Raw genomic sequence first — 17,600 nt, forward strand, 5'->3', positions numbered from 1 at the left:
GTTCATTAAGTCATATATGCTCGTCCGAAACATTATTACAAGTTCATTAAATTACCAACGCATACTCATTAACCCACTATTGTTGGTACAGTAAGTCATCATAGGTCATCTATATTATTACTATATCACACGTTTATTGTAAGAATATATTGAAAAAATATATCAATATGAGTGAATTTAAAATATCTCTATGAGATATTTTTAACGATATTACTTTTATAGATTGATTTTATTTATAAAGAAAGAAATAAAGGAAAATGTATTTAAGCAATGTTTGGTTTATTATATTGGCACCCGGGACGTCTAAACAAATACATTAAACTATACTTTGGGTGAAAACCAGATATCTGTTGAAAATCATCTATTGCAAATTATTAACTTATAATTGTATGGTTTACATTTTGAAACCATACAAACTAAGTTGTGGTGAAGGTGGATTGAACACGTGACCTTCAAATCTTCAGTCTAACGATCTCCCAACTGAGCTATCCCCGCATCTCATAAGAACTTCACATTCTTAATAAACGAACTTTTAGCTTTTTTAACCATAAGTTATTCTGTTCCACATATTGCTTCGAATATTCATTATTGCGTCTTCAAACTCTGATTAAAAGTTCAAACATAGCCACGATGATTACGTTCATCAGAAACAAACCGATTTCATTACACTACACCAAACATCTCTTGTGCATGATTCAATTGTTGCCACAAGCCAAAACCAATCATCTTTAATAACACCTCTATAATTATTATAAAGTCTAATGTAAGCATAAAAAACTATGACATTTCCTCTCTTCATATCTATGTATCTAACTATAACTAAATGTTTTTATATTTGGAAAATTACCCGAGTATATTTACTAATTACTAATTACTAAATTCTCAATTTTCTAAATCCCGATTTTATATTTCTATTATACACTTAGATCGGTATCATGTAATTTGAATTAAGTTTTGTGTTATGTTTGGACATTGGATTTTTAAATATGTAGTGTTGTGTTGTTGTTCGGACTCATTATTGATTGAGAAATTTGAGATATGTATCGTTTTCGTGTTGATTGGATTTTAAATGTTAAATAAATAATAATTAATTAATTAATTAATTGCGCTAAAGAACTAGAGAATGTTAACGTTCTCAAATCGACCGAACCAAACTAAACTACAATGTTAAATAGAATGGTTTTGTCTTTTCAAAACTGAAAAAATATAAATCAGACCGAGGAAAAAAAGGACCTGAACTGTCAATCGAAATTCCCACCCCTAATTGTAGGTTCTTTTAGTTACTATTATTACAATTCCATTAAGTACATTTACAAGTTTATCTAGATATTATTGCATGTTCGTTAAATTACAATTGCAAGTTGATTAAGTCACTACAGCAAGTCCTTTGAAAAAAAAAATACAAAAGAAAAAAGTCACCACCACAAGTTCATTAAGTCATATATGCTCGTCCGAAACATTATTACAATTTCATTAAATTACCAACGCATACTCATTAACCCACTATTGTAGGTACAATAAGTCATCATAGGTTATCAATATTATTACTATATCACACGTTTATTGTAAGAATATATTGAAGAAATATATCAATATGAGTGAATTTAAAATATCTCTATGAGATATTTTTAACGATATTACTTTTATAGATTGATTTTATTTATAAAGAAAGAAATAAAGGAAAATGTATTTAAGCAATGTTTGGTTTATTATATTGGCAACATGATTTGGGAAGCAAACCCGAGACGTCTAAACAAATACATTAAACCATACTTTGCACTACAAATCTTCTCTAAATTGATAGACATGAAATCTTCCGTTCCCGGGAATTAAACCCGGGTCTCCTGGGTGAAAACCAGATATCCTAACCGCTGGACGACAACGGAACACTTCCACAGATCATCTGTTGAAAATCATCTATTGCAAATTATTAACTTATAATTGTATGGTTTACATTTTGAAACCATACAAACTAAGTTGCGGTGAACGTGGATCGAACACGTGATCTTCAGATCTTCAGTCTGACACTCTCCCAACTGAGTTATCCCCTGTTGGTCCCGAAAGGGTGGCGAGAAGTGTAGAGGGGGGGGGGGGGGGTGAATAGACTTCTCTAACTTTTTCAACTTCTTTTGCAAACAACACTTTGGTAACTTCAACTCTAAGTAATAAGCATAAACAAGTATAACAACTTAGAGTGTGCACAGCGGAAAATGTAACGGCAAAGTGTTATGCTTTAATTGTGTAGTGCTCAAAGAGAGATTCTATACATGCATCACGTTAGAAACACTTAATATAGATGTAGGATGATGTATATAAAATTTTACTTGCATGCAAACGAGGTTACTATCAAACCCAGAGACAGATAAAAATACGCAATAAACCGTAACGGGTTAGTTCACAGATAATATAAGCATGCACGAAATATATATGAGGAGTAAGTATATAGTGAGAGAGATTTATAGTGGTTCAGAGGTGGTGTAATCCTCCTAGTCCACTCTTCTCCTTTCACTTCCAGGAGGAAATTCACTATTCTTCGATCACCCAGATACAATAGTGAATAAGTGCCCAACGGCACTTCTCTGAGTGCTTCGCACAAAGCTACAATCCACCAAGGTTTTTCGCAAGCTCCTCTTGTTACTCCGCCTTCCCGAGTACTTCGCGCCAAGCTGTACTCCTACACCACGAGAACTACGCACAAAGCTACGCTCTCACCGGGTTTTCACAAGCTCCTCTTGTTACTCTACCCTTTACAACCGAGTGCTACGCACAAAGCTACACTCCAACTGGGTTTTTCACTCTCTCCAGTTACTCTACCCCTTTTCTACACTCAGTAGAAGATTTACAATGAAATAATTTGCTCTCACTCAGACTTGAATTTAATCGTGTATAGCTCAATATATTGCTTCTTGGCTGATTTGAATATTGCTTGCTTTTCACTTTGTTTTTCAGCCGTATTCAAGTTGTTCCTGTCTTCAAGTCTGCTTGGGCGTTTTATAGCCAAAGAAAGCTATTTGCCCGTTGATCAACTTTTGATCTTGATCGTCCAATTTGAATTGTAGTTGATCAAATAATTATGCCAACTTGGTCTGCAAAAATCATTTCGCCGTCTGTCAAAAGATTTTGAGAAATCTTGCCGTCGCTCTCCTTTAATCTGACAAAGCTTTTCTTTGGAATGGGTAGCCTCCAAATTTGAATTTCTTTGGCATGACTTTTGTTGAATTATTGATCTGATGTGCCAAGTTGATCAAATAATTTATCTGCTGATTCTTGCTTGAGTATTAAAAAGATTTCCTTCGTATATCAGCTTCTTCTTCTCCTTCGACTTCTTCTGCAGAAACAGAGCTTCAAAAGAATGTTTCTGTCTAATTCTATCATGCTTGTATCATGGACTATATATATCATGTTCCATTTCATATCATGGACCTGATATCATGTTCCATTTTATATCATGGACCAGATATCACATTCCGTTGTATATCATGGACCAATATCATGTTTTCATAGAATTGCTTCGAGTGGGAATTGAACTGTGAACCATTTGCTTTAATTGGCAAGGTTTCTTCCATCTCGACTAGGTAACCAATTGATACAATCCAAGACTTAAATTCTTTTGTCTTGTCTCTTCCACGTGTTCTCCACTGGCCATACCACACTGTGACGTCATCACCCGATAGTAGTGACATCATCCTCCGATAATTTTAACTATCATGATATAAAATTGTTCTTTCATGATAGTATTACTTGGAATTACTATCATGATATTTCTTTGTGACATCATCTCCTGATATTGCTACTTCACGATAACAATTCATCTTTACACCAAAATTACTTCCAATAAGAATCAAACTGTGGATCAACTCACATTAGGCATACTTCAACAAGTCTTCTACCATCTTGTCCATCTCAACCTTTGGTGACTTGATGCTTCATAAATGTGTTAAGCTATGATCCCGCTTTCATTTATTCTTCCTTCAAACTGCTTTCACGTAGACTTCATGTAGGCTTCATGGCAGTGGTGCACTATACTTTGTGAACCAGAACTAACTTAAATAAAATAAAATTTGGGTCTACAAAATACATTTGGCTTATCAAAACTTATACAATATATTCCTAACAATTTCCCCTTTTTTGATGATGCCGAAACTTATACCCAAGTCATTTGGCTATGTCAATTTTGAAAAATAATCTTTTTGTCCAATTTTATTGCGACTAGCCATTTGACGGGTTTAACACATTTAAGACCTAGAGATTTTAATTTTGGACGGTCCTAAACGTATATTGAGACTATAACGCGCGGTTGCGTATTGATTTTTATCTTTTAATTTTTCTTCCCCCTTTCTATTTTATTTTCTCAATTATACGCCTCACATGCAATTACTAAGTCCAATTTAAAATCTTGAGACTTTAAAGCAATAAACATACTAGACACAATAAAGAAATGAAGCATATGCTAGCAATTTATATTATGTACCAAAAGGCATAATTCGAACAAGCTAGCTATTATGTACACCAAAAAAATGAGGCTTCAAAATTTTACCTCTTGCCAATTAAGGCATTCACATGTGCCCTTAATTCTTTGAAGTCTTGTTCTTTTCCTTCGAGTTGGTATGGTGCAGTGACTTGCTCGATAACATAATTTTCATAAGCTTCTTGACTATTGTCACCCCGTAACACTCCGGCTTGGTACCAAGCAACGCATTCTTCAAATGATCTTCCATCCACCATTTCGTTGCTTGTGTGCCCAAAGAATGTCTCCAACTCTTGTATAAGCTTTAATTTGTTTTCTTCATAAATTGATCTTGAAGGTGATGATCTTTGGCATTCTTGTTGGCTAGGAAAGTCCGAGCTTTGAGCGGTCACAAGATAATCCATTATCCTCCTTTTTCCTCGGCCTTGAACCTTCGGTGTGGGTGTGGCTCCTCTCGGTGCTCCTGGAGGTCGAATAAGCTCGACTAGTGGCCGTTGTGATGACGGTCCAATCAAATGATTCACCAAATGGCTTGGGGCACCTCTAGCTCTTTCCCCCTTTTCGGCAGCATCCACATAACTTTGGAAACTTGCCGAAGCTTTGTCTTGAATTGGCTTGTTTGGACTCCAATTAATAGATCATTGTTCACGCCAACTTGGTGTAGTAGAGCTTTCAATTGACTCTCCACCAATCGTAGCCTCGATTCACACTCCGTTCCTTTTTTCCCTAAGTCAAGGAACATCTTCAAGACTTCCCTATTTTGCTCTTCTTGCTTAGTAGACATTGTGGCCATGTCGCCTTGCATTGATCCTTGTCCGAGTAACAAGGATTCGGCCCTTTCATAAGCTTTCTTGTGAAAGTCATCTAATTTGGTATCAACATTACCAAATTGATTTTGGACTTTCTCAAACTCTTGAAAGACATCTCCCCTCAATTCTTGAATTTCCTTACGTACATCTCCAATAATATTTTCTTTCAAAGCATCAATATTAATGGATGAAGAATGTACCTCCTTGTGTGGTTCCTCTCGTGGTTGTCTCGGCATGGATGGTGGTTCCACGTATGGTGCATCGTCAAGACACAAGGGCTCATCAAGTGTATGCTCCATTGGTTCGGTAGTGGCTAAATTAATTGGCTCAGCACGGCTTAATGGCAATGGTGACACTTCAATTTCTTGTTCCTCCACGGCTCGGCACGTAGCACATTTTCTTGTTCCTCCATTCGATTTTCATCACTAACAATTTCTTCCAAATTTTAATTCATGGAATTAGTCACATCCGTAGCCATGTGGGGTGAAATAGCATCAAAACTTAGATAATCATCCCCAATGTGCGAAGGAAATGGGTCCAATTCTTGCAAGCTTCCACCTTCGGTCTCCTTCAAATGTGATGCTTCTCCCGGTATACCGTGCACTTCTTGTCTTGAAAGAACTAATGCTCGGGCAATATCATCTCGAGAAAATCCATCTATTGTCTCAACGGAATTTTTGGGAACTTCTTGAGCCACTTTCTTGCCCCGACTAATGGCAACTTTCTTAACAAAGCATTCATTAATCACCGATAGCCTTGTCGCGGTAGCAAGATTTCTTGTTCTAATCCACGTTAGAGCAAACTCCTCTAACTCTAGAGTATTCGGCCATATTGATGTAGCAACCGAGTTGTGATCACTTAATCTCCAATTCCTCCAAACTTTCACACGTTCATATTCCTTTAACAACTCACTACTTGCCCCATAAGTTGGAATATCATCAACACTTCCAACCTTGCTTGGAATTCTTTCCTATTCATTCGGGTTTGGGGTGTGGGTTACGGGTGTGGGAAGGGTGACACGAGGATGGCTACAAGCATCATCACTAGCCCTCTCGTGAGTATTTGATTCCCCGTGGCTAGATGCTTGGATAGAAAGAGGCTTTTTGGTCAAGGAATGGGTTGATGTGTTTGCTGGTTTTCGTTTTCGAATATTGGCTAGGGAAGGATCAACCGGGTTTGGGGTTCAAAATAGATAATTTTGGTTTTGTATGGGTTTTGATTTGAGTAGGGCAACACCTTTAGACTTCAACAACTCCCCAACAACAAAACCATACCCAATGTCATTTGGAAACCATCCATTCACCAATGGTTTTGCTAACCGAATTTGATCAACCATTCGGCCATATATAAATCTTCCCCAATCTACGGCAACATTTTTCACAATGGCATGCGTCAAAGGAAAATTCTTCTTTGTAAAATAATTCCTACTAAAATATTTGCACTCAATAGTTTTATGCACAATATCAAGTAGCATACCAAATTCATGCTTCAACATCACCTTAAAGCCATTGTTACACGCCACGACTTGTGCGGTTTCGTGTCTAATTTCACTCCAAAAATCATTTAAATCAAAGCCGTGATCTTCAACTTTCAACAATTTCTCCTCCAAACCAAATTTAGTTCTCACATCATCTAACCCAATTGTCAACACAATTCCTCCAACAGTAGATTTTATAACACCATTTTCGACATATGCATGTTTATAAAATTCTACTACTTCATTTAGATAGAAACCATCATACTTGAATGAGCAAAAATTCAATAACCCACTAGTTTCAAGAGAGGTTAAGATTTTTACCCCCAAGTCTCTGTTTTGGACAAACTTGTTGTAATCTTCAAGGTCCAAGATCATCCCTCGTATCACCCGTGTTGTTTTCCTCGATCCTTCGGCTCCAATTGGATTTTAAGCTCCTTCCATCTTGATAGAACACAAATTAGGATTAATTTGAGGTGGGGTTTTTGGGTGGGGTTTCGGCAGTCCGAAAAAAAATTGGTTGAGGGGAGTGGGTTTTTGTTTGTGAGAGGTTTCAAGATCAATGGTGAGGGTGGGTAATGGGTATTTGTGTGTAGAAGAGATTTTTGTGGGAAATTTGGGATGGGTTTGTTTGAATTTGGAGATTTTCAAGCTCTTCTTCTTCTTCTTTCATGCGCCGGCGGTGAGAGAGGGAGGAAGAAGGAGATGATCTTCTTTCTTCTTTTTCTCTTGGAGGCAAAATAAATGCCTAGCAAAATTACCATTTTGCCCTTTAGTGGATAGAGAGAGATTGTAGAACAATTGAGGGCAACTTCGAACTTTCACTGATTTAAATTTGCCAACTCAGATTTTAATATTCCACTTGTGGGTACATAGCGCCAAAAATTAAGCTTTAATTGGCTGCCACCTGTAGATGTTCATGGAGCAAAAATTTCTTCGACACAAAATTGTTAGTGCAATAAATCTATTCATGCTAACAATTTAATTTCAATATCTGAGAATTAAAAATTGATTGACCAATTAATTTAAACAGATAAGATCAAAAATTGATGCCAGATACATTTCTTAATTTTAAAAAGAATCACATCAAATTGACTTAAGCAGGTGAAAATTAAAATAAAGCTGCTGATCATTCAGACTGACAAATCAATTTGCATGCACTGTTATCAACTTTTAGCATAGCTTAGCAGTACATTCCCCCTAAATCATATAATCCCTCCACTATCGTGATGCATTCCCCCTAACTTTTATATCCCTTTTAACAATAAATCAAAATTCTACGTACCTAAGTTCGTAAGATAAAATTACAAACATGTACACAAATAAATTATAAAACATTAATTAAATTAAATCACGTAGAACACATAGGTAACAAATTTCATGCAATTTCATGCAAATCACGTACACACATTTTTCGAATTTAAAAGTTTCGAAATACTTAGCTCATTTCGATCATTCCCATTTCGTGCCTTAGAGTTGCAAAACGAGATTCACACAACGGTTTTGTGAGAATGTCGGCAATTTGATTTTCTGTGGGAACATGATCGATCTTCAAATCTTTCTTCTCGACCTGGTCTCGTATAAAGTGATGTCGAACGTCGATGTGTTTGGTTCGCGAGTGGAGCACTGGATTTTGGGTTATTACAATTGCGCTTGTATTATCACATAAAATACTAACATTTTCGCATTTAATCCCATAGTCCAACAATTGTTGCTTCATCCACAAAATTTGTGCACAACAACTCCCAGCTGCAATATATTCGGCCTCGGCAGTGCTCGTAGCTATGGAGTTTTGTTTCTTGCTGAACCAAGAGACCAATCTTCCCCCTAAGAACTGGTATGTCCCTGAGGTACTTTTTCGGTCTATTTTACACCCTGCAAAATCTGCATCTGAATAACCAGTTAGTGTAAAATCTCCTTCTTTGGGATACCATAATCACACATTGATTGTTCCCTTTAAATATCGAATTATCTTCTTTGTTGCAATCAGATGACTTTCTTTGGGCTTTAATTGGAATCTTGCACATACGCCAACCGAGTAGGATATGTCTGGTCTGCTTGCGGTTAAGTATAGTAACGATCCAATCATCCCTCGATACATCGTTTGATCAACGTCTTTGCCTTCATCATCTTTGTCTAATTTTTGAGAAGTACTCATGGGAATTTTGACTGAGGATTTTCCATCTATGCCAAATTTCTTGATAAGATCTCTTGTGTACTTGGCTTGATTTATGAAAATTCCTTCTTCAAGTTGCTTGACTTGCAGTCCCAAAAAGTAATTTAATTCTCCCATCATACTCATCTCGAACCTGTTCTGCATGAGCTTAGAAAATTTCTCACATAAAGATTTATCAGAACTTCCAAAGATAATGTCGTCAACATAAATTTGTACTAATAAAATGTGATTATTTTCTTGAATTCTAAAGAGGGTTTTATCGACTAGACCTTTGGTGAATCCATAACTAATTAAGAACATTGACAAGGTGTCGTACCTCGCGGAGCTTGTTTTAACCCATACAATGCCTTCTTTAATTTGTAGACTTGATCACCAACGTCTTTTACCTCAAAACCGGGTGGTTGTTTGACGTAAACTTCTTCAAGTAAGCCATTAAGAAATGCGCTCTTTACGTCCATTTGATATACGATGAAATTCTTGTGCGCTGCGTATGCTAGGAATATCCGGATTGCTTCGAGTCGTGCGACAGGGGCAAATGTCTCATCAAAATCTATGCCTTCTTCTTGTGAATATCCCTTCGCAACTAATCTTGCTTTATTCCTAAAAATGACGCCATCTTCGTTTGCTTTGTTCCTAAAGACCCATTTGGTGCCAATTACATTTTGGTCCGTTAGTCTTGGAACAAGTTTCCATACGTCGTTGCGCTTGAATTGATCTAATTCCTCTTGCATGGCATCTATCCAACTTGGATCGGCTAATGCTTCGTCAATTTCTTTTGGCTCCAGTTGTGATAGAAAGCATGAGAACATTGCATCTTGTTGTTGGTTCCTAGTAGATGATCGCGTTTACTCCATCACTTGGATTTCCAATGACTAAGTCATGTGTGTGACTTCTTAGCCATTTTCGATTTGGTTGGAAACTTGTTGGATTCTCAGAGTTTCCTTCTTGTTGGAATACTTGTTGTTATTCCACTTGTTGTGAATTGTTGACGGGTGCATCTTCGGGTTCATCTACTGGGATTTCTTCCATTTCGGGTTCAACATCGGGTGCGGTCACGGTTGGTACTTCACGTGCCACAGTGGGTATTGACTCAAATTGATGGGTACCCATGTTATTAGTTTCTTCGAAATCCTGCACCATATTTTCCTCAAAAATATTGTTAGAATAATTTAATTTAGAATTACTTCCCTTATCTTTGATTTCTTTGTTGTTGCTTTCGTCGAACAAAACATGAATTGATTCTTTTACCACCATTGTTGACTTGTTGAATATTCTGTATGCCTTGCTGGTGGATGAATATCCCAAGAATATTCCTTCGTTCGCACGTTCGTCAAAAGTCTTTAAATAGGACTTTCCATTAACAAGTACAAAACATTTACACCCAAATGTATGAAAATACGTGAGGTTGGGTTTCCTCCCTTTCCATAATTCATATGGTGTTTTGTTATATGACTTGTGGATTAGACTGTGATTCTGAGTCTAGCACGCCGTATTGATAGCTTCTGCCCAAAATCTCTTTGGTAGTTCGGCGGCTGATATCATGACACGTCCAGCTTCTTTGAGTGTCCTGTTTCTTCTTTCAGCTACTCCATTTTGTTGTGGCGTTCGTGCGGCAGATAGTTGATGTAGAATCCCTTGTGAATTGCAATAGGATTGAATCACGCCATTCACAAATTCGGTTCCTCGATCGGTTCGAATTGTTGCAATCTTCATATCTTTTTCGACTTGTAGTTGCTTTAGCAGCTCCGGCAACTTTGATTCAACTTCACTCTTTTTCTTTATGAATATTGTCCATGTGTACCTAGAAAAATCATCAACAACAACCAAAGTATATTTCTTACTACTTATACTTACTGGGTCTACTGGACCAAATAAATCCATGTGCAGTAGACTTAAGGGTCTTGATGTTGACTCTTGAGCTTTGGCTTTGAATGATTCTTTGATTTGTTTTCCTTTCTGGCATGCGTCACATACTTGATCTTTCTTGAACACAATATTGGGTAGTCCTTCGACTAACTTCTTTTTGGCAAGCTTGTTGATGGCTTTGAAATTCAAATGATTTAGCCTTCTGTGTCATTCCCAACTAGCTTCATTCGAATTATTTGCCATCAAGCATACAGAATCTTTTGTTGTACTCCAATCTACAACATACATGTTTTTCTTTCTTGATCCGGCGAGTACGACTTCTTTCGTGGATTCGTCTTTGACTTGACATTTGCCTTTGTAGAATTCTACGAGATAACCTTTGTCGCAAAATTGACTTGTACTAAACAAGTTAAATTTTAATCCTTCGACATAAGATACGTCATCAATTCGTAGACCATTTTTCACAATTGCGCCGGTTCTTTTTGTCATTCCATATCGATCGTTTCCACTGAAAAGTACTTTTGGTCCTTCGATACTTTTGAATTCAACTAGACTAGCTTTATTGCCGGTCATGTGTCGAGAGCATCTGCTATCGAAATACCAAACTTCCTGCAAAAAAGATTAATTTCTTTTAGGTACCCATACTTGTTTGGGTCCTTTTGTGTTAGTAATTTTTGGCATCCAAATCCACCTAGATCCCACTGATCCAAGAGTAGGTGATTTGTAACCATTAAAAACTTTATAATCATAACGCACTTTCGAATAATGATTCAGTGCGGGTTGGGAAGCTGATAGTTACTTGATTCTATGAAATAGAGCAAATCTGGACTTGGTCCATGGTTTGATTTCAAGCGACCAATCTTCTTCTGAGGGATATAATCTCCCAGCCCCAATTCTCGGAATTCTTCCCATATTCCTATGAGGTTTTATTGCACTAGACTCGTTGGTTCTCCTTTGAGATACAAATTTTTGCCTTTTAAAATTTTGTTGTCTTGCCAAGATATCACTGTGTTGATTCGGCCTTGCAACAATTTTCTGGGCATTAATTTTGTTTCCAACTCCTTGTCTCATTGTGCTGTGTTGACTTTTTACAAATTTTACCACTGGAACTTTATTAATTAAAGTAGTAGTAGAATTAGTCAACTTTCACTAGTACAGAAATGGTCATCCGCTACCCTTGTAAATGGTCATCCGCTACCCTTGTACAAGGGTAGCGGATGTGAGGGACACTGAAAGTCGTGAGCTTTCCGCTACCCTTGTATAGAAGGGTAGCGAATATTATTATATTTTTAAAGCATCCGCTACCCTTCTTACAAAAGAAGGGTAGCGGATTTTTTTTTTCTTTTTTTTAAAAAAACATTTTTTTAAATCCCCAATTTTTTAAAAATCCTATACGAAATTCATACAGTACATATCAACACAATATTATCAACAAACTATCAAAACACTATTATCAATAAACTATCAAAACACAATATTATCAACTAACTATCAAAACACTATTATCAATAAACTATCAAAACACAATATTATCAACACATTATATATTAACACATTATTATCAACATACAACACATTACATATTAACACAATATTATCAACACACAACACACTACATATTAACACAATATTATCGACACACTATATCAAATACTAAAGTAAAAGTAAAGGAGCAAGATCACTTATTCCTAATGTAATAATTTTTTATTCAAAGTGATGAGCATGCAACCAAAACTAAAACTTACATAATAAATTTGCATATGATAATAGATACTTTATACTTTTAAGTACATATGCATGTATAAAAAGAAGGAATAAAGCACATGATCTTTAAATATGATTAGCATGCTACATTCATCACATAGATCGATCATAAATAAATACAGTGTATAGTGTACTTTTTTTTTTGAATACTAGTGTACTTAAAAGCTCGTAATGAAACGTTGACAAACCTCTCCACTGCCGTCTTCCTCATCATCATTCACTTCATACTTCCATCAAGAATCTCAGTATGCGTGAATTGTTTTAAAGCTCCTTCCAGGCTTGCAATATCTCCATCAATTCAACTATAAGGTCCATTATTCTTTCATGCCTCTCAGATTTGCCTCCACAGCTCATGCACTCAATCTACAAATTATATCATTAATTTATCAGGAAGGAATTTCTATGGAGATCATATAAATCAAAATTTTTACAAGCTCCTAGAAGACCACAGATTACCTTTGAACGAAGGAAGCCCCCAAATGTAAGCCCAATGAGACTTGTCTGCTCTTCCAAAGAGCATGATGTACGGACACCTGCTTCCTTTAAGCAAACAGATTGCATGGTCTCAATGACATACCTACAATTTCAATATGAGTCAACTATGAAAGAGCATTTGGAGGAGTAAAGTGAACGAATCTCAAAGGCTGTACAAGTAAGCTCACCTGAGAAATTCATGAGCATCTTCTTCTCTCCCATTACCAAGACTGCTCCCAATATTCTCCAAATGGGAAATTATCCGGATAGGGGAGAGCAGAGAATTCCCATTCTTTGCTTTTAGAACTAAACTCTCAAATTCAGAGTTGAAACACCAATCTTTCTTTGCACCTAACAAGAATATGAAAACAAGACAGGATCACTTTCTTTTAATGAGAGAATAAGATTCAAAAATCAATTGCATAAAATTGTTATTGAGAAACATACATCCTTTTGAATGGAAGCCTTGAAGGAAGTAAGCCGTGAAGGGTGGAGTAAACGCTAGGCACTGAAGGACAGCATTAGCATAACAACTGCAGGATATTAAATAAAGTCATGCATTTGTAAAACCCAAAAAAGTCAACACTTAAAAGCTTTCTCTATTAGAGTGAAGTTCGGATTATTAAAAATACAGAAACATGGGTAACAACCAGTAGCAGCTCACTGGTATTAAATTGGAAATATGACAATTTTTGTCAGTATATGTCCAATCATGCATTATTGGACAAAGTTACAATAAATACAAGCGATGAGCTAGAACAATCAAAAGAAAGATGCAATATTGCTAAGGAATGATAAATAAATATTAAACATCAACTGTCTAATAGCTTAAAATTAGAGCTAAGGTGAAACACACAAGCCAAAAAGAAACAATGTTGGATGGAAATTCAAAAAAGAAATTTATGCTCTATGGGATCTCATAAATTATACAGAGTATCTCTGGTTAGCTAGTCTAGAATGTAATGAATATGTTAAATGGATAGTCAAAATAAAGCATGATGAGCAAACGATCTATCTTAGCTCTACATACCTGTTCCCGCAATTTGTGAGGCCAAATGGACGTAATTCAACCTTTTTTGAGTTAAAAAGCTTCACAAACAACTCATATGGAAATAAACCCTGTCAAGAATGAAGTAATTAATAAAATGCTTGACACACTAGACCATATCCATACAAATTGAAAATACAGAGCAAAGCATGAAGTTGAACCTTATTATTGTATCTTCCTCATCACCTCCCTCCTATTTGTCAATCACAAGAAAGACTCAAACTTCAAACATAAAACATACTAAAGAAACAAGACAACCAAGATAACTATACGAATTGAATAATATATGAAAACTTATTAACCTTTTCATCTTGAGAAATTAGAGAAAGAAGTGAATCCATAAAAGTTGTCACAATGAAGACTCCAATACATCTTCTAGTGCTACAGATTATGAGTCGAGGTAAATTACGGATAGAACACGCAAGTTGGTTCTCAACCGCAAGTGATATCAAAGATGGAGCAATAGAATAGCCAACATACATTATGCAGGAACATCATGTGGAATTTTACCAAGGTCTAAGGGAAAAGATTTGGGAATGTCACACATAATGGTACTTTATGCACCTTAGTAGAACATACATAACAAATGGTCTAACTAAAAAAAAACAACATAACAAATGTTCAGTTACATAGTTACATACTGATCATCAATTTGTTGCTTTACAATGGCCTCAAACTCTAATTTTGCTATAAACTAATTAAATAGAAAAAGTAGAGAAAGAATGTAAAACAACCTGCTAAACAAAACGTTATTCCAAGAAACAAACATAAATAGATCAACATGCCAAAGAACAAATACGATGGCCACAACATACTATAGGAAAATATTTACCTTCAGTCTGTGGGTCAGCAACAAATCGCTCTAAGCAATCAACAAAATTTGTACCATTGAAAGGGTCCCCACCAATCCCCACACAGGTTGATTGCCCTAGGCCAACAGCAGTTGTTTGGAAAACCTAATGGCTAATACATAAGAGATGGAATCATTACAAAAATGTATGGCAAAGTTCCATTTTTTTTTTTCAATATTCATGCCACATCACAATTTAATGATTTATGAGTTAGAGACCATGAGTGTGGTGGTTAAGTGGATGGCAAAGGGCCTGAGGGCCATTCTTGCTGGCTAGGTAGAAGCTCTGGCAGTGGTTAACCTATTAAGATAAATATAAGTTTAGAACCACATAGACTTTTTCCCCCTTTTTGCCAGAGGGATGATGTGCCAAATATATATATATAATGAATACAATGTAATAAATGACTGTACTAGTGCACTATACATACTGTTCTTCCATGCTTATATTTGGATTGTGACATTTTCATATACGGAGTAATTGATTTTACAGATATTGTAATCCGGACTATTCCCACTGTTTATAGAGAAATTTCAGACCAAAGTAAGGTTTAAAAGAAGAAGAAACACCGTATGGAAAAAATTTCTTCAGAAGCATGTTTCTTTGTGTTTTAGAGTTTATTCTTTAGAAATAAATAGTAGTTGGATCTTGAGAGGTGAGACCTAAAAATAAAGTAAGGTTCCAGAGGCATACCCAATTATCAGAAGGATGAGAGAAGAAACACAGAAAACCAATTGATACCTGATATGCAGCAGCGGCGGCGACTGATAACTGTGGCGGTGGAGACGGCGGATGAGAGCGTTGCGGCGGTGAGTCGATGAACAGGTGGAACTCGTGGCACGTCGATCGGCTGAGGAGAACTGTCGCGGTGACTGAGGGAGTCGCTGGTGAGGCGTCGGCGCCGGCGTGTACTGAGGGAGGGAGGTGAGGCGACGACGGCGGCGTGTGTTGAGGGAGGGAGGTGAGGCGACGACGACGGCGTGTGTTGAGGGAGGGAGGTGAGGACAAAGAAATGTTGAGGATTGTGAGCCCTTGCTACGAGAATTATTTTTTCTTTTTTGATTTTTTTTTTAGATATTGTTTCCGCTGCCCTTGCTACGAGAAAGGGCAGCGGGAAACTCTTTTCGTCTTTTTTCCGCTACCTTATTTTAGAAAGGGTAGCAGTTTCTTATTCATTTATTTACAATAATGCCACCGCCCTATTTTTTTTAAATAATACACTACCCTTGTTTAAAGAAGGGTAGCTTAAACTCTAATTTCTTTGCTCCATTTTGTACTAGTGTTTTGAGGGGTTTTAGAACATGATGGATCGTAGCCTAGTCCGGCTTTATCTCCAGCGGGTTTTTGCATGCTTACCATTTTATCCATTATTTTGGATGAATGCGTAAATGATGCGATTACTTCCCGAAGGTTATGTTCTCTAACCTCTCTAGCTTTGCACTCTTCTTGAAGTCGAATATTTTCGGTTTTCAAGTTACTCATTTCATTTAGAGCATTTTGCAATTTTTGTGTCATTTCTTCCTTTTCAAGGATTAACGTATTATTGCGCTCTTTGATTTGAGTATTAGTGGCCATGACCTTTTGACAATCTTCCATAAGACTTTGAAAAGATTTTTGAGTCTCGAAAGAAGTGTCAACGGAACTAAAGGAACTAGAAGATACCTCTTCATCGATTTCGCGCGCCATTAGACATTCCTCATGTTCGGGTGTCTTTCCGACTAAACATAAAAGTGCCGTATCTTCTTGTGATGAATCACTCTCGTCACTGGATGATTCTTCGGATTCGCTTGCTTCTGGCGGATCGCTTATTAGTGCCTTCCGTTTGTCCTTTTTGAATTTCTTTTCTTTCGACTTGTACTCAACCTGTGGAGAGTTAGAAGTATTCGAATTTTTGTTCACTTTGGGATGTGGACATTCGGCCATAAAGTGTCCAGGCTTTCTACAATTGTAACACACACTTGTGTTTTCTTCCGTAGATTCTCTTCTTGATCTTCTATTCTCCCGAAAAGAATTTCCTTGTGGTGATCCTTTGTTCTTTCGCATGAACTTCCTGAATTTTCTAAGAAATAGAGAAAAGTGTTCGTCAGATAAAAAATCATTATTTACGACTGACCTTGATGAGGAAGGTTGTTCGGCCATCAGTGCGGATGTTCGTTCATCACGTTCTTCTTCATTTCGTGTCTTCATCTCGAACTCATACGCCTTTAGATCACTAAAGAGTTTATCCGTAGATAATGTCCTTAGATCTCTATGATCGCGCATTGCGGTCACCTTCATATCGCAATTTCTAGGTAGTCCATGTAACACTTTGAGCGATATTTATTTCTGGGTAATGGTTTTTCCCTGATCCGTGATTTCTCCAAGTATTTTGATCAATCGAGCTTCCATGTCGGTGATGCTTTCGTTCGGTAGCATTTTGAAATCTTCGAACCTCTTCATGGCAATGGTTAGTTTGTTGTCTTTTTCTTGCTCATCGCCTTCACCGATACCGATAAGTGTATCCCATATTTCTTTTGCTGTGGTGCACTTTCGAATTTTTGGAAAGATGGTGTCATCGACTGCTTTGAACAAAATGTCCTTGGCAATATTGTCCAAGTTATTTCGCCCCCTATCTTCGCTTGTCCACGCCATTTTTGGCTTTGTAATATATCGTGGAGCATTTGGATCTCG

The 17,600-nt window shown here is 36.8% G+C and overlaps 1 long non-coding RNA gene and 1 other non-coding gene across 2 annotated transcripts; both read right to left on the minus strand.

Annotated features, from left to right (window-relative positions):
- Window positions 1-1,814: 1,814 nt before the first annotated feature.
- TRNAE-UUC lies at window positions 1,815-1,886 on the minus strand. Its single transcript has one exon. It is a non-coding gene; the product is annotated as a tRNA-Glu (tRNA).
- A 10,962-nt stretch (window positions 1,887-12,848) lies between these two features.
- On the minus strand, window positions 12,849-14,376 carry LOC109148715. Its single transcript, XR_002048844.1, has 6 exons — window positions 14,241-14,376; window positions 14,062-14,150; window positions 13,479-13,564; window positions 13,220-13,382; window positions 13,014-13,134; window positions 12,849-12,920 (listed from the first exon to the last, which is right to left on the minus strand). It is a non-coding gene; the product is annotated as an uncharacterized LOC109148715 (long non-coding RNA).
- Window positions 14,377-17,600: the final 3,224 nt, after the last annotated feature.

Source organism: Ipomoea nil, unplaced genomic scaffold, assembly GCF_001879475.1.
Source record: "Ipomoea nil cultivar Tokyo-kokei standard unplaced genomic scaffold, Asagao_1.1 scaffold2144, whole genome shotgun sequence".
Taxonomy (NCBI): Eukaryota; Viridiplantae; Streptophyta; class Magnoliopsida; order Solanales; family Convolvulaceae; genus Ipomoea; species Ipomoea nil.